At 39.1% G+C, this 23,898-nt stretch overlaps 1 protein-coding gene across 7 annotated transcripts in view; it reads right to left on the minus strand.

Annotated features, from left to right (window-relative positions):
* Positions 1-23,898, minus strand: part of LOC124357894 (protein kinase C and casein kinase substrate in neurons protein 1) — a 153,251-nt gene that overhangs the window by 73,390 nt on the left and 55,963 nt on the right. The window contains exon 1 of one of the 7 annotated variants that reach the window (XM_046810000.1): positions 18,456-18,492. The exons of the other annotated variants lie outside the window; for them this stretch is intronic. The gene's annotated coding sequence lies outside the window, so the exon portion shown is untranslated. Of the gene's footprint in view, positions 1-18,455; positions 18,493-23,898 lie in introns of those variants that run through there. 7 annotated transcript variants of the gene reach the window in all.

The raw sequence follows: 23,898 nt of genomic DNA on the forward strand, positions 1-23,898 counted from the left end.
ACTAAAATGTATTATGTTTAGTTCATAGAGTTGTCCTATATGTACTAAATTACGATGATGAAATTGGCAAATAAATTTTAGAAAATTCCCAAAATTTTTACCCGGGTAATTTAGTAAATGATGTACTCGTATATGACGAAGCAGAAAATTAAGAACAAACTATACTAAAAGCAAGTGTGATTCTTTTTTAGAGGGCAATTTGATTATAAACAAGATATAGAATCATATCAGATAAATGTTGACTGTGGTGGGGAACAAGAAAGACAACTATACTAAAGACATAAGAAAATATTTAACTTTCAATACAGTTGAATTGTATGTTTATTATTATTTACATGTCTACATGAGAGGACCTGTGGGAGTGGGGTCTTATATCTATTTCTAGTGACTAAATCTTCTTCATTGTTTACTGATGATTTTTTCATGTAGTGGAGATTCAACCACCAGACATCCTCCCCATAACCTAACGGCCTATGGACTACCACAAGGACCTCTCGTGACCCCGACGCTGTTACCATCAGACACCCTCCCCATAACCTAACGGACTGGAGACTACCACAAGGGCCTCTCGTGACTTCTGACGCTGTTGCCACCAGACATCCTCCCCATAACCTAACGGCCTAGGGACTTTTACAAGGACCTCTCATGACCCCGACGCTGTTGCCACCAGACATCCTCCCCTCTAACCCAATTACCCGTAACCGCCAATTATCGCGTCCATCGGACTTTCTCCAACGGACCGCAGCCGGCAATGGTCAGTTTAGTATTCATAATAAGCGCGGAGCGGCCGTGAAATCAGAGTTTCCCTTGATAACCACTGCCGCATCGGCAAGCAGACAGGTCGCTGTGTCTTCCGCAAGCCGGAGGCGCAGTGATGTAACACCGCATATCTGAATTTGATTGAGGACCATCATTTGCCAGAGTTAAGTGAAATTTTAGGATTCCTTACTCAACAGGATGGGATGCAGGGACACGGTTCGAGATATCCGTTAATCAATTTTACGAGCGTGCTGTGACTAATATTTGCTGTCACAATGTACTAGGGTACTCACTATAGATAACTCACATACGAATAAAATTGCCAGTCTTACTCAAAAATAAAAATATACAAAAAAAATTTTGTCGACGGACTCCACAGCGTAGATGTTGTTTTAATTACGAAAAAAGAGGTCCACAACAATAATTGTAAAGGAAAAAATACGTCTTTGAAACAATTGTAAACTAAGTAAACCTCGTTATGATTTCTAACGACCGACCAATAGTGATAACGAGATATAACTGCGGAGACGTGCCCCAGAACTGCCTGTCTCCTCCAGATACCGCGTCAACGATCGTTTTCCACCCCCGAGATTGTTCGGCAAACCTTCAAATGATTTATTAAACTTGACAGTGTTTAACACTGTTTAAACTTGCCAGGATTTAACGAGACACTCTTTTACGACTAGTTTTGTAAACTAGTTTCATTACGATCGTTTATTTAAACAAAACTGAGCGTTATTAACGTTTAAACGGCACAACGAAGATCGTTAACCAAACCTACAAACACGTTCACGTTTTCCTCACTCTGCTGCCTCTACTCATAAAATGCTATTACTTTAAAATTTATCATTGTTAATATAAACAGTTCCGAGCGTTATAAATTAACATAAGAGTACATAAAACGACACTCTTGCCTACCACTGTGGGATTCCCCTAATCATCAGGAGGGAGCAAATCAATAGTGTTATTGAAATTAATTAAATACGGTAAAATAATACAACTACCCCGAGATGTGCAAATTGAGTTGGGTCTCAAGACAAAATCTTGCACAAACTAAGATAACACATTTACAAACTGTACACTATGTTAGACAGCCACGACGTTAAGATTGTGTGCAGAATTAGGGTCCCAGCAAAGCCTGACGATTACGATCCCGAAGTATGAAATTTTGTGCAATTACCGCAGAAGATAACTCCCGGCCCGGTGGAAATTACTGTTGCCAGAAGTAAAGTACGCGTTAGTTGGATAGCCAACAAACCAACAACCAAGTACCCGCACCGTTACCTGGTCTTGGTAAATTCCCGTCAACGCAGGCGAGGCATACCGTTTGTCCGAATGTGCATTTGTCCGAAATTGATGTGGCTCTAGACGAGGGAAAAATAAAACAACTCTTTTCGTCCCTAAATTTACCGTTACCCACTGCCTACTGTGTATTATCCACCTATAAAACATTGATTGTAAACTAAAAAGTCAGATGTTAACAAAGGCTTAGCAACAAATGCCTCCTTCTTCCTCCTTTTCCTTTCTAATCACTGACCGCTCCTTTTTAGAACCGGTCGTGTCTTACCAGTAGAGTACTTGCAAAGGCGACATATACGTGGTTTTGGTTCCATTGTCATTTATATCAGCAATCTAACAAAATAGTAAAGGCACTTCATAACTTTCCGAAACTAATTTAAAAGATAACTTCTTCTGTTGCATATTATATTGATGGACATATTACATAACACAAAATATGAAATAGAACGTAATAAGAGGGTCGTATATTTTATTGTAAAATAGTCATAAAAAGTAATAAATCAATCTCGATCTTTACAATATATAGCCTATATTTATCATGATTTGGTTTCTTTACGTCATTTCGACATTGGAGACATCTAGACTTCAAAACAATTCCTAATAAATGTCTGCAGAGTTGTTTTTCTAATGTGAGCCGTTACAATATTAACAGCGGGTCTCCGACCTTTTTATTGACCCTGTATATTTTTCTATATCATAGATCAAGATATATCAAAAGCCGCCCAACCGATAGTTTGCATGTCATCCTCGCGCTAAACTCACGAGCCATCGTCGTCTGTAGAAGAAACGAAGAAAATTAACGATCACAGAAAATTGGCACCGGCTCAAGCAGCACCAGCCAGTCTGTCTGTCCTGTCTGCCATTACGTTGAATTGTCGGCCCTCGCATAGCGAACGTACTGTTCTTCTGATTAATTGCCAAATTTCGGTCCGAATGATGCTCTAAGTCTTTAAATTTGTCTGATTGTTTTGGCTCTGCTGAAGTTGAAAAGTAACCAAGGAAAATCGGAATTGCAAGAAGAATCTAATATGAAAGAAATAACGTGTGAGCTCTGCGTGTGAATGCAATTACAAAATTATTTTCCAAGAACAACATTGCGTCACTTCATATTTTCTCCAGACGAAAAGCGCAGATATAAATGGTTATGGATTTATCCTCGTACAAACTCAAGCGCCACCAAAACGTGCAAATTGTCGATTTTTAATATCTTCAAGATAATAGTTTATTTGGTTGGATTGACATAAAAATGAAGGAAGAGGTATGTATGGTAGTGTAATTGTTGTGGGTTCAAACTTAAGTCAAGGTATAGTATCCAGAATTCTCATCAATGTACCTTTTAAGTTACACCTGCAAAGCGACAAAGCGCGAGACCGTGAAGAAAAAGCACTTTAAGAAGTCAGACTTTATGAGCAAGGGGAATTTGAAGTAATTGATTTTGGTTGTTTCCTTACTTCCTGGCACCAGGTTGATGAGTTATAAATTTTTCTGTATTTAAGAATGAAGTGCTCAGTCTATAGTTCGACGTGGAATTAAATAGGGACTGTAAAGAGGCATGCTAGGAAAGGTATCCACGACTACGCACATATAATCAGTAAGGGATGTCAATTAGAAGTGACATACGAGGGTCCTTAGAAAAACACAGAAAAACTAGTATTTTCGGCAAAAACTGTTTTATTCTTCAACACAATCTTTCAGCTGTATACGTTTTCCTAATCTGTTTTCCAAATTGTTTAAGCCGTCCATAAATATGATTTCGGAAGTTCTTCAAAATAAGCATAGCTTGCTCAATAACCACCTGGTTTGAAGTGAAGCGTCGTCCGACAAGCCATGTTTTTTCAATTTCGGAAACAGGAAAAGTCACTGGGGTAAAAATCTGGCGAAAACAGAGGATGTTGCTACGTTTCGAACTTCAATTGCAAATGCGACCAAATTAGAAAAATTTTGTTTTTTTTAACAATATTTCATGCAACACTGAAGCGACTGCACCTTGTGATGTCACTGTAGTTTGAACTATTTCGCGCACTTAGCTCGTCGATCATTCAAAATCATTGTCAGATTTTTTCAATCATTCCATGAGTAGACACTTCCACTGGTCATCCCGATCGTTGTTCATCATTTTTATATGAACGCCCACGTTTAAACTCGTTTACAATTTAATAAATTATTCAAAACCAACAAAAGTTGTTCACTTCAATCGTCAATTGCAACAAAACTACGCGATGGATCGAGCTACAAGGTTGACAGCTTTCTAGTCAATAATGTTGATTTCCAAAAAATTGTTCAATACTTCGAGCGCCATCTCTAAGATTTCCTAAGGACTTATTAAACGACTCGCGTAACAACTAATGAAATAGGGACTTTTTGTGAAAACCTTAGAGCACGGGTTGATGGTGGGATCGAGCACCTGCATGCACCCAGTCGGTAGCGCAACAGTCTCTGGGAGAGCGACCGATTGTGTAAATGTAAACAAACAATACGACTGGCAGACAGTCACTGTGCTGGTTGTGCCGTGGTTGCGAGGCCTGTGATAAGTCGTATTCTCACGGTGCGGCAGCGCAGTCGTTTCTGGCTTTGTTGGAATCGAAGAGTAACCAAGGAAACGAAGAATTGCAAGAAAAATCTAAAACGAAAGAATTTACTTTCGGCTTTCCGTCGTCCAAGTTCACATCATGGACTCTGATCTCCTTTAGTGCAGAATTGCAAGAAAAATCTAAAACGAAAGAAATTACTTTCGGTTTTCCGTCGTCCAAGATCACATCACGGTCTCTGATCTTCTTTAAGTATATAGTCACTTTTGTTTGATTACGTTGAGCATCTGATCTGCGCTGAAGAAACACCTCTGGGTTTCAAGATCCCAAAAGAATGTTTTCCTGAGACAAGTAGAATACCAAAACTGCATTTGGTGTACGGAATAATGTTCTGTACCTCTTTTAATTTCTTCAAAAGACCTGGTCGGCAAGTTTCAACTTATCAGAAAATACTAGTTCAAGGTTTACTCGTCAATTACAATGGTTTGAAAACACATTACATAAAACGCTTAATTACGTGATATCTTAGGTAATGTAAAGTATTTCCATATAGAAATGATTTCTTAACTGCTTGCTATCTTAAACGTGCCTGTAAATATAGAACCTCTTTACCGTAAACGATTCCATTACAACTGTTAGAAACTCAAATCCATGTTATAATTTCTGTTAAAACAAGAAGATTTTGGTGACCACCATGGTTTACATACCAAGATATAGGTCAAAGGGCTTGCGTCGATGTAAGCAAACGGGTACAAATTCAATAACCTCTTCACCAGGACAATTATGTGGTACCTTCAGTCGTATTCTAATTCAGGTCCTTTGCCAATACTTAACTATCTACAGTTGCCAAAGGTTTTTAGACTTCACGCTGAGATCCGCTGTCTTTGCAAAATTCTCTGGCGGAAGAGTTAAACTCAAGCTGAAACAGAAAGTTAAAAAACACTGCTTCCGCACTAAATGGCAGGACTTAGACGTACCAAGTCAATGGAAAAGCGTCAATACACCCCCTTCAGTCTAGTGCGATATTACGCCCGTAACCGTGTTCCTGAAATGGTCTCTAAACTTAGTTGTCACACAAGCTCAGTCAATGTATCTGTTTACTTCATCGCCTCACACACTTTGCAAACATCGATGGTCTTCCTACTGTGTATTACAGAACATTTCATAGTTCTCTACGATATGCAGTGTCCCATAGAGCAATGAAAACCGGAAAACCCAACCATCGTTCTTTTTTTCCAAAGCGAACCTAATATTTTTAATAAAAAGAGTAATGTTAGCGAACCATTTTATATCTCGCATAAGACTGATTTCACTACGAATTCTTACATTAGAACGGCTATATTTTCTACAAGGTAAAAAGAAAAAACTAACTTTACTTTCGCAATGGAAACGGTCTAATCATATCCTCCAACAATACTGCATTTCCAGAACAATACTTACTACCTCCTTGCATTACATTATCTAACGTTATTACGTTCACTTTGAAGAAAGGGTTATTACAAAATTCAAAAGCCCTTACAATAAGAAAACGATTACACAATATTATTTCTATTCTTCCCTCATTTCTTCCTATTTTCTACTCTTTTTTATTGAAAACGGACTTCTATCCATAGCTTGATAATTACTGTGTTTATAATTCTATCTTAATAGTGTAAAAAGTCATAAAGGCGATACTAACATATTCTTGTTTCAATCTCTAAAATATTAATTTATATGGCATTGGCATGCTTTCATGTAGGAATGTATGGGACGATCAAGAATGAGTTCAACAAACCAAAAACGCCCTCTGAAAGTATTATGATTATTACTTACTGCCAAAACTTGAAGCAAGTACTTTCTGCTTGAACTTTCCTGGATATTCCCAGATTAGGTGCACGGCTTACTAAAATACGTATTTTAAGTCGGATAAAAGGAAGTACGATTGACGCCTTGTCAATAAAATAATAGTCTCTTACCAGATGTTGGTAATTATTAATCGAGAACTAACGGAACCCAAGAAGTATCAGAGTTTTGTATGAAGAACAAACTACGGTCATTCCTGCTGTATTACTTACATTCAACTTAAAAATTCCACCCTCCCTCTAGCAAATGATTTATTTACAAGGGTCCATTTTATTGGAGAGATTTGTCGCACACGAGGAGAGGCCCAACACACCCCAGCCTCAGGCCATCCTCAAACTTCGAGCTCCAAGCACCTGGGTAACAAGAACCTAACCACCAACCAGCAGACCTCACTCTCCGTTCCATATTCATGCGGCATACAATGAATAGATTGCGTAGATTGAGTTCAATAGCATTTCTCTCGCTTGTGCCGGCGATTAAGTTGCGAGCTGCAATTATTCATTCGCCTGAAACACGCCATAAATAACTCAGGGGCACGCCAACTACACGTACATAGGAGCTGTGCCCGACAAATCTGTTGGTCTTGTACCTGTAATAGCAAAGTTGTACCCGACAAATCGATGCTGGTCCTCTACCTGTAATAGCAGTGCTGTACTCAACAAATCTATGTTGGTCCTCTACCTGTAATAGCAGTGCTGTACCCAACAAATCTATGTTGGTCCTCTACCTGTAATAGCAGAGATGTATCCGACAAATCGATGTTGTTCGGAGACACTAGACTCATTTCGCCTCAGACAAACAAGGCAATAAATTTCCTCTTGGGTAAAACTTTCAACTGTTGGAATAACTTCCCGAGTTCAAAACAGGAAAAGTCGCAAATATTAGAATTATAGCTGTCAACATACCACTACCAGACAAGCGTGAATACTTGTGACTTAGAAAAGTACAATGTCTGAGTATTTCACCATATATAGAGGCTAAAATCTTTAAACTTTGTGATTTAAAAAACAATTTACGGGGAGGCCTAGAACACACTGATAAATAAACAATATCAACACCTTATATAGTTTTTTATTTGGAGACAGAAACATAAAGATATTATGTATTTATATAATCAACATACAATCTAATTAGTTAGTATACTAACATAAATTACACGTTTTGTTAATATTTTGATCCTGTTACAGCACTGCTAAAAATTGTGTGTAGTTAGATTATTGTTACAGTTTTTTTTTTAATTTTTAATAATTGTGTGTCCTTTGTTTTATAATACTCGTAGCTTTATTTATTTGAAGTTTGTTTTTGACGATAGAAGGATTGTGAAGGAAAAGGGATTTTTCTAAACATTTGCCATCGTACAGTTATACAATACAATCAGTAACACTACGTTTCGAGATTTGCAGTCTGATCCCTTCCTCAGGTGAATGGCTAATCTAATACATAACTACAATCTAGGTTAAAGAAAACAAAACATACTAGAGCGTTGCGACAAGCATAAGTTAAGAACCATAGCAGCCACTTTCTGTGCCTATTCTATGCACACTACATCTAAAACATCCACTTAATAAAAACTAAACACTATTATTAAAACTGAGCTACAGAATTCAGGTTACAATAGGTCTGCATTCATCGGCCAACCAAATAGAACTGTCTTGACTGACAGTAGAATGACTAGAAGCGTAGTGTTACTGATTGTATTGAATCACTAAACGATGACAAATGTGCGGAAAATCCCGTTTCCTTCACAGTCCATCCATTGTCCAAAACAAACCTTAAACAAACCAACATGCCTGTTGTGGTTCCTGATTCATGTGTGTCACGCTCCGGTATATTTTGTTTACTGTAACGTAAATTGTAGTTATGTTTTACAGTAATCATTCACCTGAGGAAGAGATCAGATTGCAGATCTCGAAACGTAGTGTAACTGGTTGTATTGTATCACTGAACTATGCCAAATGTCCTGAAAATCCTGTTTCCTTCAGCTTTATTTAGTTTTGCATTACAATCACTTTGAGTTAATACAACTTTATTTTGCCTATTTTTACCGTATATTTTTGGCGTTAAAACGATGACTCATCTGTCAATCTTCGTATGTAAATTAAATGGCATCTGATTGATAGAATAATGGATACGGTGGCAACAATCCAACAGATTACGACTTATAAGAGTATTTGGATCCATTTTAACTATTTTAATGGAGTGATAATAACTGTTATGCATACGATAAAATCTTTCACATTTATATCCTTTTTTAAAATAACTTTGAAGACATGTAAGTTCGACCAATGCATAATTTAGTTCAGATCCTGTCTTTCTAAAAGAAATAAATCATTTTAAACCGCATTATATATGAGTACATTTTAGTAAAATTCGTGTAAATGTACTTCTTAAAAATTGTGTGGAATATAATTGAGAAGAATAAGAATACAGGAAGCAAGTAATGAGTAGCGGCTGTGTGTTTTGGAAAAGCACCGTGACTCCAGGAAACGGTAAACATGTCAACATGTGGTGTGGCAACGTGTTGCTTTGACATTACAGGGTTGGTTTGGCGCTCACAGTGGGTGGAGGGGAAGGGTTCCCGGGGGATAAACATGTATCCTGGTAATCAGGGGAGTAATAACCGGGGCGCCAACAGGGAACCTTGTGGGACTCCCTGTCAACCACACGTTACATTACAGCAACAGTATAACCTTTGATTTGTAGAAAGGTATCGAATTTTATCGACACGTGTTTCACAATTATCTGCTATTTTATTGTATCAAAATCCAGATGGATTTCACTTGTTACATCGCTTTAATTATAGTCGACAAGTTTGGGACGCTCAATTTTGATGTCAATCAAGAGTTAGTTACTTTAAATATTTTCCTAAATAACACATTGTTTTGAACTAGAACCCGAATAGCGTCCTCAACTATTGGGCAACCAAAACAGGTGTCACCAAACTGAATTGTAGGTTGAAGTGGCGCGGCTCGTCGTTCGCTGGCACCAATGAATGGGAGGAGCGCGGGCCACAACCTTGGCCTCTGGGTGAATAACCTATCCTACGGCCTGGATCCACCTGACCCGTCCTCAACTATTGGACAACCAAAACTAGATGTCACCAAACTGAACTGTAGGTTGAAGTGGCGCGGCTTGTCGCTAGCTGGCACCAATGAATGGGAGGAGCGCGGGCCACAACCTTGGCCTCTGGGTGAATAACCTACAGTCTGGATGCACCTGACCCGTCCTCAACTATTGGACAACCAAAACAGGTGTCACCAAACTGAACTGTAGGTTGAAGTGGCGCGGCTTGTCGCTCGCTGGCACCAATGAATGGGAGGAGCGCGGGCCACAACCTTGGCCTCTGGGTGAATAACCTACAGTCTGGATGCACCTGACCCGTCCTCAACTATTGGACAACCAAAACAGGTGTCACCAAACTGAACTGTAGGTTGAAGTGGCGCGGCTTGTCGCTCGCTGGCACCAATGAATGGGAGGAGCGCGGGCCACAACCTTGGCCTCTGGGTGAATAACCTACAGTCTGGATGCACCTGACCCGTCCTCAACTATTGGACAACCAAAACAGGTGTCACCAAACTGAACTGTAGGTTGAAGTGGCGCGGCTTGTCGCTCGCTGGCACCAATGAATGGCAGGAGCGCGGGCCACAACCTTGGCCTCTGGGTGAATAACCTACAGTCTGGATGCACCTGACCCGTCCTCAACTATTGGACAACCAAAACAGGTGTCACCAAACTGAACTGTAGGTTGAAGTGGCGCGGCTTGTCGCTCGGTGGCACCAATGAATGGCAGGAGCGCGGGCCACAACCTTGGCCTCTGGGTGAATAACCTACAGTATGGATCCACCTGACCCGTCCTCAACTATTGGACAAACCAAAACGGATGTCACCAGACTGAACTGTAGGTTGAAGTGGCGCGGCTTGTCGCTCGCTGGCACCAATGAATGGGAGGAGCGCGGGCCACAACCTTGGCCTCTGGGTGAATAACCTACAGTATGGATCCACCTGACCCGTCCTCAACTATTGGAAAATAACTTTTGAATTCGGCGACTTAAGCGAAAAAAACCATGATCTGATATACATAATTTAGAACTAGTCAAATTTAGATTTATATAGCCCTGTGTATAGCGATGTGGGCCGGGTAAATACCAAGTGTGAAGGTAAATATAAATTGGATATTTACCCAATGATCATTTGATTAGCAAAAACGTTGGTTTTGTTCTATTTTGAGCTCTATACAACATTTTATTATGTTTTGAACAAGTGTTAAGCAAACAGGGACTGATACTCAATGTTCTTTCACAACAGCCAGCTCATAAACCTAATGCAGCACTAGTCCTATTCCAAGAATATCCGGATTTCTACAACTTTGAACAAAATGCTGATTTTGTCAAAACATTTGCGGTAGACAGTAGGACTCTTAATATATAGTAAAATTCTAATTTTTGTTAATTTTAATTATTTTCTAGTGTTGAAACAACTCTTAAAATGGAGTTGTGTAAATGTCTTAAGGATTTTAAATTTACTGGATGGGATTTTTAAGGAAAATTGTAATATACTCGGATATTTATGAATATTGGGTATTTACCCTGATTTATAAATACCGGGGTATTTTATATCCCTGCTTGGTTATTTCATAGATTAGACGTGCACCCTTAACGAGTGTGAGCAGCAACTAGAAATCTTAAGGATTAGAAGCAAATTCATAGTATGCTCCGCTCGCTTAGGTCCAAGAGCTATCATTCATCATGAATTCTTAGGTTTTTGGTGACGATCTTCTATTGTGGATAAATCGTAGGTCGGACAGCTCTTGATCAGAAAGTGGAAGTGAAGTCGGTGCAGGAACGAGACTTCAATCCGGATTAACACAGAGTCGTCCCAGCCGAGAAAGTTAGGAAGGACAATATGGGATCAAGCCTAGTTCACCTTATGAGAAGGTATGTTTATAGGGAATAGAAGCTAAGGAGCTGTTGACAGTTTCTGGGAAGCGATGGACTTCAAGGTCGAGTCAGGATTAACGAAGGTGATACGGGAAAATCCACTTGCGCCTTCATTTGGCTTCTGTTAACGAAGGCTCGTTTGAAGCACGAGCAGTTCTTTAAAATGTTGTTCTCCTTACTCATTTCCCGGTTTAAAACAATTTTTTGCATGACGAAGTAGATACGTTAGAATCGTTGGGTCAATATGTTCGTGTTTGGGTTCTGTGGATGGGATTAGATACGAATGCTCCTGGAATGTCCTGGTGAAGACAACGGCAGCACCTTCATTTAGTGCGAATGGTTAACACATTGAGAACTGTAATTTCAAAGGCAAAAATTGAGAGGACCGTTCTTCCCGAATTTGGACGATCATTGATTGGTACGAATTGGCACTTCCAATTAGGGTCCGCTAAGTCTTAATTAATTTACATCCTTAGAAATATTGCCAGACTGGTGGTCTTGGTGAAGCAGTTATAGACGGAATAAAAACAAAACTTATTTTCACCTAGTCTTCCTTAACTAGTGGGTGGAGGAGGGGGGAGGAGAGGGACTCATTTGTGAAAGTGCCTCTCTCGCTTCTTCAATACACTGCCGCGAGCACGTTCCCGAGGAGCTCAAATTAAAAACACCAACAATAGTTATAGCTGTACCAACTTATTTGGAGGAATATTCAAAGTCAGTAGCTAATTGTTACCAGTAACCAGTAGAAGACTCGATTATAGTTTTCCATAGTAAATGGTAAAACCCACATTAACCCTTTTAGCGCCAAGTATATTGGGCAGGTCGCGTCACATAACGCCAGAGTTACTGGTGCGGGTTGTCCCGTAGGGTGTATGTCGCAGTAGCGCCAGGGCAATTCTACGAATTATGACACCAACGATATAAATCGTTCTCATTTCGCTAAATTTTATGATAAATTAATGATTTTGATGACGTTGATCTGTTAAAATTATATATCTTTAAAAGTTATATTCTTTTAAAATTTTTTTATGTAATGTAGAGCTTAATAGAGGCCTGAAAAAATATTTACTCAACAACCTCTTTATTATAGTGCAATATATTTAATTGATAAAGACCTGTAAACATATGGTAAAATAATACTAACAATTTACAGATTTATAAATGTTTATTAGTAAACAAACTGACTTTTACCATAAAAACTCATGTCATTAGATACACATTTTAGTGTGTATCGTTATTTTGTTTGAAAATTATATGAATGTCTATGCAGTGCTACTTGCTATAGTACATTTTGACATAAAATGCATTAATCAGTACTAATTTTATTGATATTAGTCAATAAATGGTTGTGTACTGCATGAAAATGTTGAGAGCCTAAATAAAGGCTCTTGGCGCGTAACGTCCGAACTTGTCCAAGCCTATATATAGGCTCTTGGCGTTTCACCACCAACCTAGCTTGAGCCTAAATAAAGGCTCTTGGCGTTTTATGACTTCACAGTTTGAGCCTTTATATAGGCTCTTGCCGCTAAAAGGGTTAAACTGTTCAGTTGCTCGAACAAGTGATTCAGTTCGATCTGGAATTTCAACAGAAGCTAAGACAGGAGCCTGACTGTGTACGGCTGCGTGACCGGGAGATCTGCTACGTTTCTGTTCTCGGTTTACGAAACCCGCCCTTCTCCCTCATTACCATAGGCTACCACTCGGGCGCGCGGTGTTGTGGCTACGAACATTCCAGGGTTCGTTGGCCGTTGCACCACATTCGTGTGACGGGCGGCCTTCACTCCTTCACTCGATTGCCATCGGGGAACAGGTTCCGTGACGTCGCCAATCTGTTATTAAACCGTATTTTCGCCGGCAGACAAACCAATTAGGCAAATCTGTCAGCAAAACCGACATGGAAACGCTTTAATTTTTAGACAATTTTCAGGCGCACTCCGACCTCGGGGTTAGTAATTTACTGGGTACGTGATAACGCAGACTTAATACGCTATCAACACTCTAGATTTGCGATATTTGGGAATCGTCGTTAGAATCATCGCCCTCTTCGGGATTCCTCGGCGACAAACCATGCTTAAATCAAATTGACAAGTTAAATAACACCTTTAAACAAAATATAGTAGTACAAAGATGAAGGTGGCGATGGAGGGCTGTGTTTTAATTCAAATCATCCCATTAGGTTTAGTAAAAGTTATGAGAGTTTAACCTGTCTCATTTAGAATTTCAACTTATGTAAAAGTTACGAGAGTGTAACCTGTCTCATTTAGAATTTCAACTTATGTAAAAGTTACGAGAGTGTAACCTGTCTCATTTAGAATTTCAACTTATGTAAAAGTTACGAGAGTCGTAAAAGTTACGAGAGTGTAACCTCTCTCATTTAGAATTTCAACTTATGTAAAAGTTACGAGAGTGTAACCTCTCTCATTTAGAATTTCAACTTATGTAAAAGTTACGAGAGTGTAACCTCTCTCATTTAGAATTTCAACTTATGTAAAAGTTACGAGAGTGTAACCTGTCTCATTTAGAATTTCAACTTATGTAAAAGTTACGAGAGTGTAACCTGTCTCATTTAGAATTTCAACTTATGTAAAAGTTACGAGAGTCCAACCTCTCTCATTTGGAATTTCCATTTATGTAAAATTTACGAGAGTGTAACCTCTCTCATTTGGAATTTCTATTTATGTAAAAGTTACGATAGTTTAACCTGTCTCATTTGGAATTTCCATTTATGTAAAAGTTACGAGAGTCTAACCTGTCTCATTTAGAATTTCCATTTATGAATTACACATTGGTTAAATATTGTCAAACCAAATCACTAAGTGCATATGCCCTCTTGGTTTATGCTAATATTTGCCAGGAACAGTCATCTACAATTGCAAATTGTTAATTCAAAGGTGTCAATCATCTCATTAATTGTATGAAGAGAAGTAAATGTTTACAAAACCGAACGGCAGAGGTCGAATAAAGTATTCTTTAGACATTTTAATTAATACAACTTTTTTAAACCATTTGTGAGCATTTTTGAACTAATAAGTTCGGATTTATTTTTTACCTTCACACCGTGTCAACAGTGTTAAATCTCATACGACCTTATTTTAGTCGCAAAATTATGTATGGGACTCTCTCCTTTTTCACCAAAATCAAAGTTAGAGAGTCGTGCAGGAAAGCTTTCAAGAAATTACAACTGTTGACTCTGCCGTGCATCTACATTTTGGAAACAAGTTTGTTTTGTATAAGTAAATGTGCCTTAACCAGAGGCCGAGACATACACATGTATGAGACACGTGGCAGAGCAAACTACCGAACTGGGAGACACAGAACGGTGGTTTATGAACGCCTACCCTCGCAAGCGTGTGTGCATTTCCTCAACAAACTGCCCAATTCAATTAAAGATGCTCCAACGCCTAAGGCGTTAAGGACTCGCCTCAAACGCTTCTTGGTGTCACAAGCATTCTATAATGCGGGTGAGTTTTTGGCATTCGACTGGGGGACTGCCCAATTAGAAGACTGCCTCTGCTGTACTCAGTGGGTTGCGTTGGCGATCAATGAAAGAGGCTTGATTGTAAAATTGTATGTACGAATGTCTGGAATTTTAGAAAACCCGTATTGACGTTTGCCATGCAATGTACGTATTGTCGCTGCAATAAAACAGATTTTTATTTTGAATTTTTTATTTGACTTTTTATGAATACATTCATATGCATCCACACGCTTTTTAACTTTTTTATATTCGTATAGGTTACACAAAAACAAAATCTTAAATTTTGTTGTACGTGAACGTTTAATATTCGTTTGGATGCGTTTTTAAAACTACAAATTGTATATTTAAAACTATACATTTCCCATACCGAAAAAATGAGGGCGTTAAACTGCATGGGGTTAACATTGTTCTTATGACGAAACACTTAAGTCACTTTACTTACAGCGGGTTCTCTTAAGTGCTCATCGCGGTCTCCGAGTTGCGTTCGTCAACCAACACTCGGAGATCCGCGCGGGGAAGAGCGGGGCGGGCGAGCGGGGAAGTGCTAACATTCCGATGTCTGGTCCGGTCCGGTCCAGGCCAAACAAGGTAGGCGGTGTCCAACATGTGGGGACCGGTCCGTTCCGACATTCCTCTCCCACACGCGCGCCGGCGCGCACACGCGGGTACCGCTGGATCCGAGCGCTGACGCTATCTTCGCGGAGCCGGTGCTATCTCATCCCTGATCTCGGAGTGGCCTTGAGGAGAGCCTCCTGGGCAGTGCGGTACTGCAAGGTATTTGTTCTTCAAAGTTTCTTGGAATACACCTTCATCGAGGATTGACATGGAACAATCACATTGATCATGTTTATCCAAATTATCCTCAGGAGTTTATGTCTTAAAATATTGTCCGTGTCAGGTGCTGAATACGCGTACTAGGGCTTAATTTATCCCCACCCTTCGTATGGAATCGTTTTGTGGGGAGCCCGTGTAATCACCATTTTAGGAGAGTTTTCAAATTACAAAAAACAGCATTTCGCATTATCGCTAATTTGAACTTCATAGTCGTGCAGGACAGCGTTTAGAAATTTTGCAACTGTTGACTTTGCCATGTATCTAGATCTAAGAAACAACATTATACTGTTTGTCTAAATGTGCCTTAACCAGAGGACGAGACAGACATGAACATGTTCAGAGATAACCACTGTTCGGGAATGCACAGAACGGCGGTTTATGAACATTTACCTTCGCAGGCATGTGTTCATTTTATAAACAAATTGCCGAACCCAATTAAAAATGCCTCAACGCCCAAGGTGTTCCAACTTCCAACTCCTTCAAACGGACTTCATGAGTCAAGTCTGTGACGTCAGATTTCAGACGCTGCATAAGCGGAAGGTGGCAAAAAGATGAATTCAAAATTGGCATCGACTCAAACAGTTTCTGGCACATGCCTGAGAGGCCGCGCAATAAGGAAACAGACTCTAGCGTTGGAAGTGCGTTTTAATTGGCTGGAAATGATTGGAACATGAATGTTTCAGTGTGGTTCTCAAGTGCTATGAACGTCTACAGTTTAGATTTAAAAAACTTTTAATGGTCAATGTGTATTACAGATTGCAAAAGTAAATTTGATTTGATGTACCCATTTCCACTTCACCATTCCTTTCTCAGCTATAAGATATGTTTGCAAACTCCTTACGCAAAGAATATAAAAACACATCTGTAAAAAAACTACAATACATTGTGAAATTCCTTGTAAATTACATTTAAGATGTAAAAACAACGTGTATGTGAATTAACAATTCAAGCAAGCAACTCGAGCATTAAAAGTAAAAATTAATAAAAAGTGAACCCATTGGTATGTTCTTTCGTAATAAACAATACTATGCTCTAGAACTGCATCAGTTACAAGATCATTGTTGTGATACGTCATCAATCAGTATCTACGATGATTAATGTAATCCCGACCGTGTCTGACCTTCACTATCTTGAGATATCCAGAGACGCCTTCCGCGAACAATGAAACATTGCTGATTCTTGATCACCGTTAATAAAACAACGATGAAAAATTGCATCCTCTACTTCAGTTATGTTTGATTCTTCGATTCTATGCAGAATCCATAATGCACAATTAAGAACTGGTCCATTATTGGTATTTGGACATCCTTGCACTGCGGCATTTGAAAAGTCCATGGCTCTTTATTACACCCTGAACTTGGCCGTTGAACTGAAGAGGCTTAGTACTCCTTTCACGCTACAGCCAGTGCTCCGGAAGGGAGAATGAAGAGATCAACGGCCGCCGAAGAGTCTGAACTGTTCCAGCCCAGACGAAACTGATTAGCATTGATAATTTCATGCCAGTGACTACGCCGGATCGCTGGAATTGGCTCATATTTCCGCGTTCCAGGCGGCACACCAGGTATTGCGGGCTCGTTAGAGTGACCCTTGACCTAAGCCCCGCACCAACAGACTCTAGCGCAGCCACCGGAGATAATCTTAATTAACGGCCTTACAGCCGCATTCCCCGGAGGTGCGGCCGCGGCCGTCCATCTCCGGCCGGGAATCTGCAGCTCCGGTGCCTTCTGGGCTCCTCGCGAACCCGAGATCGTCAATCTGGCAGGCACGCATCGTCCCCCTATATATGAATTTCTTAAAACTTGTCAAAGTACCAATAACAGATTTCCAGTCAACACGTTTATCATATAACTTGGTGATACAATATTTTTTTTACATTTGGTGCTGACCTTAGAAGTTCAAATTCTCACTCCCCCCTCTCTCTCCCTCTCCCTCTCCCTCTCCCCGGAAGTGTTGTTACTATCAAGCTTATTAAATGCGATCAAAACCAAATGTAAACAAATTGAAAACCGTGGTTAATTTAATTAGACATAATATGGTTGTGCTGTCATAAAACAAAGTTTACACAGAACAGTAGACTAAAGTTAACAGGCTCTTTCAGTCTATACTATTATACAAAAATCTCGTTCTATTTGCCTGATTTGTTTCGTACACTTTTACAATCCTTTAACGTTGTTCTGCTAGTCGGGGCGAAAACGAATCCAATACAGCAAAGGCCATTATAATCGTTCTTGAGTATTGCCAATTGACCATTTATAGCCATTCGTAAGTCAATGGTGTAACTAATCCGACTTTGTTTAATGTATATAGATTTTGTTTAATTGTTTCTGTGGCCCACGCCGGAACCGTGGACTCACTGTCCAACCCCCCCCCCCCCCTTAAGAAGTAGGTAGGAAATGGTCCCGAAATTTTACGACATGGACCTACAGTCCTATTACTATGTAGATTAGGTATATTTCTTCAGTCCCACTGGATTGGCAGGATCGACACAAGTCCCACTTGGCCGTGACCCCTACTGATCACAATTACATACATCACTTGAATACATGAATGACGAATAGTATTTGCTCTTGCACGTTTAACAAGGACATAATGATAACCTACTAAATTCAATTGGTAAAAAGTGACATAAAAAGCAATTACATTTACAACCTCGGTTTAAGCGGTCTTTAGTAACATGCAACGATTATTCTGACGAAAGTGTGGCTGAATCCCGCATATTAAGCGGTTTCTGCAACAGGCGTCATCACGTCCACAGACTATTACATTGTTTTTACTCACTCTCGCCGAACAGCTGCTGCCGCCAACAGTTTAGTACCTGCAACAAGTTTCGAACGTTAACGTCCATTCATACAATACGGTCCAATCTTGATAATCCGACAGATATGAGACCAGCACACTGTCGGATTACCAAGGAGTCCGGATTACCAAGGGTGTCATATACACAATGCATAAATACCCTATAATCTGTAAGAAACGTGAAAATAAGCACTATACTTATTTACTGTAAGAACAAACTTATTTATTGTACGTACCTAATTATAGTAGAATGAACATACTGTGCATACATAATTGAAAACTCTTAAAATACCATCTTTACACTTTAAAAAATCTAAAACAGTTTTTTTGCTTCGTCTTACTTAAAGATTCTGTACACCTGTACAGTACTACAGTGGCCTGAGCGGCCAGCGCCGACTGCTGATAGCCTTTTTTCGAGCGTGTCGGACTACCGAACGTGCCGGACTGGCAAATGTCGGATTATCAAGATTGGACTGAAATAGTATTAACCCTTGCAGTGCTATAGTTTCGTGTTGACTGTGAGGAAGATCTAGAGTCCAAAAAATGTATACATATATTGGAACCCAATGTATCAAATTTGGATCCGAATTGTAAAGAACTTTTCTTTTCTGTGACTACCCTCACCCGGAAAGTGTAAGACTAGCCGTTATAGAAAATCATCATCTTGGTATAAAAGCAAACTTTCATTTTGTACAGTAGCGTGCCCAAAATTTTTGGTTTAGGGTAGGATAGACCATCCCAACAACTTATATTTTATGGGGAAAGGGGTAGGCCTACATCGATCCCGTATTTATTAATCCTGAGTCTTACAGTTAAAGATACCTATAGGAAATGTCAAGATATATTGTTACATGAATACGATGACAATCGGTCTCTTTATCAAGTCCGATTCGTCATACATTTACTTAGTAGCAAAAATTAACTGATACCATTATCTATTGTAATACGGGGGATTACGAGTAGTAAGTGGCGTATTTATATTCCCTGGTCTTGCATAGTGAAAGTGTCAGGAAATACCTCCGAATCGGGCTTCAGATGTAATAAACATCTCCGAAATGAACGCGTACAAGCTAGATTGACAATGCGGACTATGTATGTCTAATCCATTTCTACAGACTTCAAAGATATTCGTCAAACATGTTTATGCCAAATAAAGCGTGTTCAAAGAGAATAATTAGACGTACGGCTCTATTATTACTTCAACTCTGAAGAATAGTTTCGGAGTAAAACGTCACGATTCCACGTACGTGCTGTCCCGCCGTATCGCACGCGTGCTGGAAGTGCAACAGCACTGTCCTTAAGAACAACATTGAACCCAAAACGCTGCAATTTCCTCAATTGTGAACGTAGAATTAAGGGAACAATAGTACTGAATTTCTTTTAACATTTTCTGTTATTTGTTGTTATTTGGTCTTCTGTTTCCTTCTGAACATTCTGACAAGACTCCCATGTTTTTCAGATAGTTTAATTCTAACAAAAAATTTAGTCACACACAGTTAAAAAATATGGGTTTTATGTCTTACGTGTTTAGGGTTTTTTAGGATATTGACATTCAAAAGGTCATGCAGCTGTCAGTGAAATGAAACCTAATGGTAATACAGATATAAAAAAGGCTGACTAACAGAATGGGTTCCCGCCTACGGAAGTTATGTAAAACAAAGCAAATACTCAGTGACGGCGAATGTATAGGTGAAGTTAATAGGCTAACAGCGTTTGTAGTAGACACTATCCAATCTTACTATGGAAATGCCATAAGGAGTAACTGTGAAGATCCTGCAGCGATGAGGAAAGCCATTTGGGCAATTCATTTCCGTAAAATGTCTACAGATGACCGTCCGGTACATGGTTTGTGTCCGATACGGGAAAGAGTCATGGTGTGGTTTCAACGGAGCAAGAATAACTACGTAAAAGTACATCCACAAACATTCTCTTCCTGAAATGGTGCTAAAAGAGATGAAACCCATTTTTCAAGATTTGACAAACAACACTCTTTTGAGTAGGTGTACTTTGGGACGAACTTGAAACACGAATGAGTCCCCTAGGGGTTATTTGGAAACGCATTCCTTAAACTGTTTATACTGAAATTACAACACTGGTGATTATAATACCGTTATTTCTTTGAACAAAGGTGAAGTTGAAAACTTGGTGTGTTAACAGCTTTAGGACTAAGACACAGTCAACGTTGTATAGTTACGCCTACAGATGATCTACAAGAAAAGGGTGCGTGAAGCTGAAAAAACAGTTCAAGAAGTGGAAAAGTAGAAAATAAAAAAAAACATCAGACCGACGAAAAGAAAGAAAGAAAGACTTGTACAAAGACTATGAACCTGGTATGTTTAAACAGTAATTTTACCTAAAGCATATTGTAGTATTGTTTACCACTTTATTCGTGTTTCCTGAAAAATACAATTTATGTTCACTTTCTCGGAAACTAAATGAAACAGAGGGATACAACTTTTACCAGATATCTATCACATATATCTTATTAGTTATTATTAGCTTATTAGATAAATAAGCTGTATTAATTTGTAATTGATTATGATTTCAAAGAAGAAAAATAAAACAAATGTTGAATTACCGAAAACTATGATTTTATAAAAAAGCTATTTTTTTAAATATAGAAAAGTGTTAAGCCATCACTTTAAAACATTATTTCAGTACAGCATATACTTAAAAGTGATACACAATCAGATGTAAAACTTTCAAAAGCCTACCTCCACTAGTGTTTTTAGAAAAATGCTCTTCAAAAATGCAAAAATTACATGGAGGAGATAGAAAGTACCATGTACCCTTGAGAAAAATTTCATATTTTAAAGATATATTTATAGTGCATCCAAACTCTTTTTACATTTTTTGACAGATTTTTCTCTCAATTGTTTATGTTCAACTTTTTTTAATTTTTCTTTTATGATTAAATACTTTGCAAGAAACAGTTAAAAGCGTTTGGGAGCTTAGATCACTAATTACATATTTTAAATGAGACACTCCCCGTTATTGTTTGTCCAATAATAATACGTGATTTAAAGTTTAACATTATCCTTGTGTTGACAATCTCAATATCATTAGAGCAGGCTCTGAAGCGATAAGGGTTTCGGGATTCGCTCCCTTCAAATAGTGAACTGGACTAAATACCAACTTATTACTCCAAAGAGATAAGTAATAAGAAACACAGTGCTGTTGCACTTCCAGCACGCGTGCGATACGGCGGGACAGCACGTACGTGGAATCGTGACTTTTTTTTTAATTTTATTAATCAAAATTAATAAAATTAAATATCAACGGAGTATAACATTTGAACCTAAATAATAATCTGTGAATAAACATTTCAATGTCTTTGCCTCAAACTGCATGTCCGCCAATCACAAGTGCACCGGTAACGGTATTTGTTTGACAGTTAAGACGCACGCCACCCACGCTAGAACTACCGTCCAGACCTGTACCCTTTGCAGTCGCTATCCATACCATCAATATACGCTGGTAGTCCCTCGCTACCACAAATACTTCTAACCTCGGCGATATTCACGGTATCAGTGTTCGCCATCAGGTCATTCTCACAAACTTCGTGTTTATCCAAATCAATGTCAAGTGCTACAAAAAGTAGTTAGAGCAGGATAAAACTTTGACCACATACTCCAGCTCGTTGAGTCCAATCAAAACTGTCGCATTATTGTAATTGAGCCAAGTCCAGTTTTAATACTGATAAGTTGTTGTCAGTGTTCACTTCCTAATTTGAGGTTTAGCTAATATGCATTTCCAACTTAAGCCGGATGTTAATATTTCTTTCATGACTATTTTGAGGGTCACCAACTACTACCACGGCTCTCCCTGAATACTTCATTGTTATATGGGATGTCGGACAATGAAAGTGTAAGGCAGTATATTGGACAAATGGGTTAGGAACAATCCTAAATCTCTTACATCACCCAACAAGGATCACTTCTGGTTGGTTTATCTACCAGTTGAACCTACCACTGGGCACAGCAAAAACCGACGTGTCACTTAAATCTGGGCAACCCTATGGACTAACCGCAAATGTCGAGATTCTGGTGTTGAAGGGCAATTCGATAGGTCTAGTCTACTGCGGGAGATGACTGTTGCAGTTGGTGGGGTTCATTCCCTAAGTATCAAGAGGTTCTTGCTAGCCTCAACAAGGGTGTGTCACCCCCTACCCACTTTGACTGGAGAGGCTCTTTCAGAGCTGGCCTTCCCTTCTTCCGGGGAGACATGACTTTGAGATGTAGTGCCCTAATTCTTCCTCATGGATTTCGATAGGAGGCGGCCACTACTTCCTAACCTTACCCATCCTGAATATGCTGTCACTCCGGATGCAGCGCAAAGGTTCTTACAGGACTAAGTACAATTTACAAGCTTCTTGTCCTAAGAGAAAATAACCCTGTTACGTCTGATGACGGATAGTAAAATAATAAAAAGAATTTCACAAATAAGACTCAGGATAATCGGACTGGTGAGTATCCAAATTTTAATGTACGTTAGTCGGAAAATCAAACATCGCGTGGACGACAACAGGGATTACCAACAACTACACGCGACATTTGAAATTGTTTAACATTCATGAGATGTAGCTTGAACAGCAAACAATACTACAATCAGAGACGGATAACCAAACTCTGTACAGTCAGTCACGGACAGAACAGGACAAAGTAGTCAGTCAAAGTAGAATTTGAAGTCTAACTATAGTTCAGTCACAAATTCTATCATGTTTAATAAAATGATCGGCCACCAACGATGATATCGTATCAGAACAACTCCATCTCATCCAGACAGGAACCTCCAACCTCCAATTACGTAACTACGTAATGGGTCTTCATAGAACCAATTTCGATCAATTATCACCTCTACAAATATAACCAATCCTGTTGTGTGTCACAAAGAGAAAAGTAAATCAGAAGCATCTGAGACTTGAATGCACATGTGGGTAGACGCTGGAGTTTAGAACACATGGTACGCATATTTTATGTGAAAGAATATTGCGCAAAGTGCTTTTGTGTTCAGGTGTTTATTAAATCAAACACATCTGCCACGAGGATTTAGTTTAGCATGTGTTGGAAGCCAAAGATTTTTGCGGCGTTGGTTTTTATATTTTTTTTTAGAGGATAAGCGTGCAAAGCTGTTTCAGAGAGCAAGAGCGATATATTGCGTTAGTGCGTTTTAACAAGTAAATTAAGAGTCAACGCCTTCAGTGAATTGAATGGGGTGATCTCCTGGCGCGGAAAGAACACAATCATGTTCACAACATTGAACACGTTGAAGCTCAAATTTGCAAAAAAGTTACAACGAGAAATGCACCTTTCTTGCGTCTAGTGGAAATAATAAGTCACACGCCAAATTTGTAAACAGTTATAATAGTAACGAATTTACAGAGATTTCTTCACTGAGTTAAACTTTATCTAAATATTTGAAAACA

Source organism: Homalodisca vitripennis, chromosome 3 (assembly GCF_021130785.1).
Source record: "Homalodisca vitripennis isolate AUS2020 chromosome 3, UT_GWSS_2.1, whole genome shotgun sequence".
Lineage (NCBI taxonomy): Eukaryota > Metazoa > Arthropoda > Insecta > Hemiptera > Cicadellidae > Homalodisca > Homalodisca vitripennis.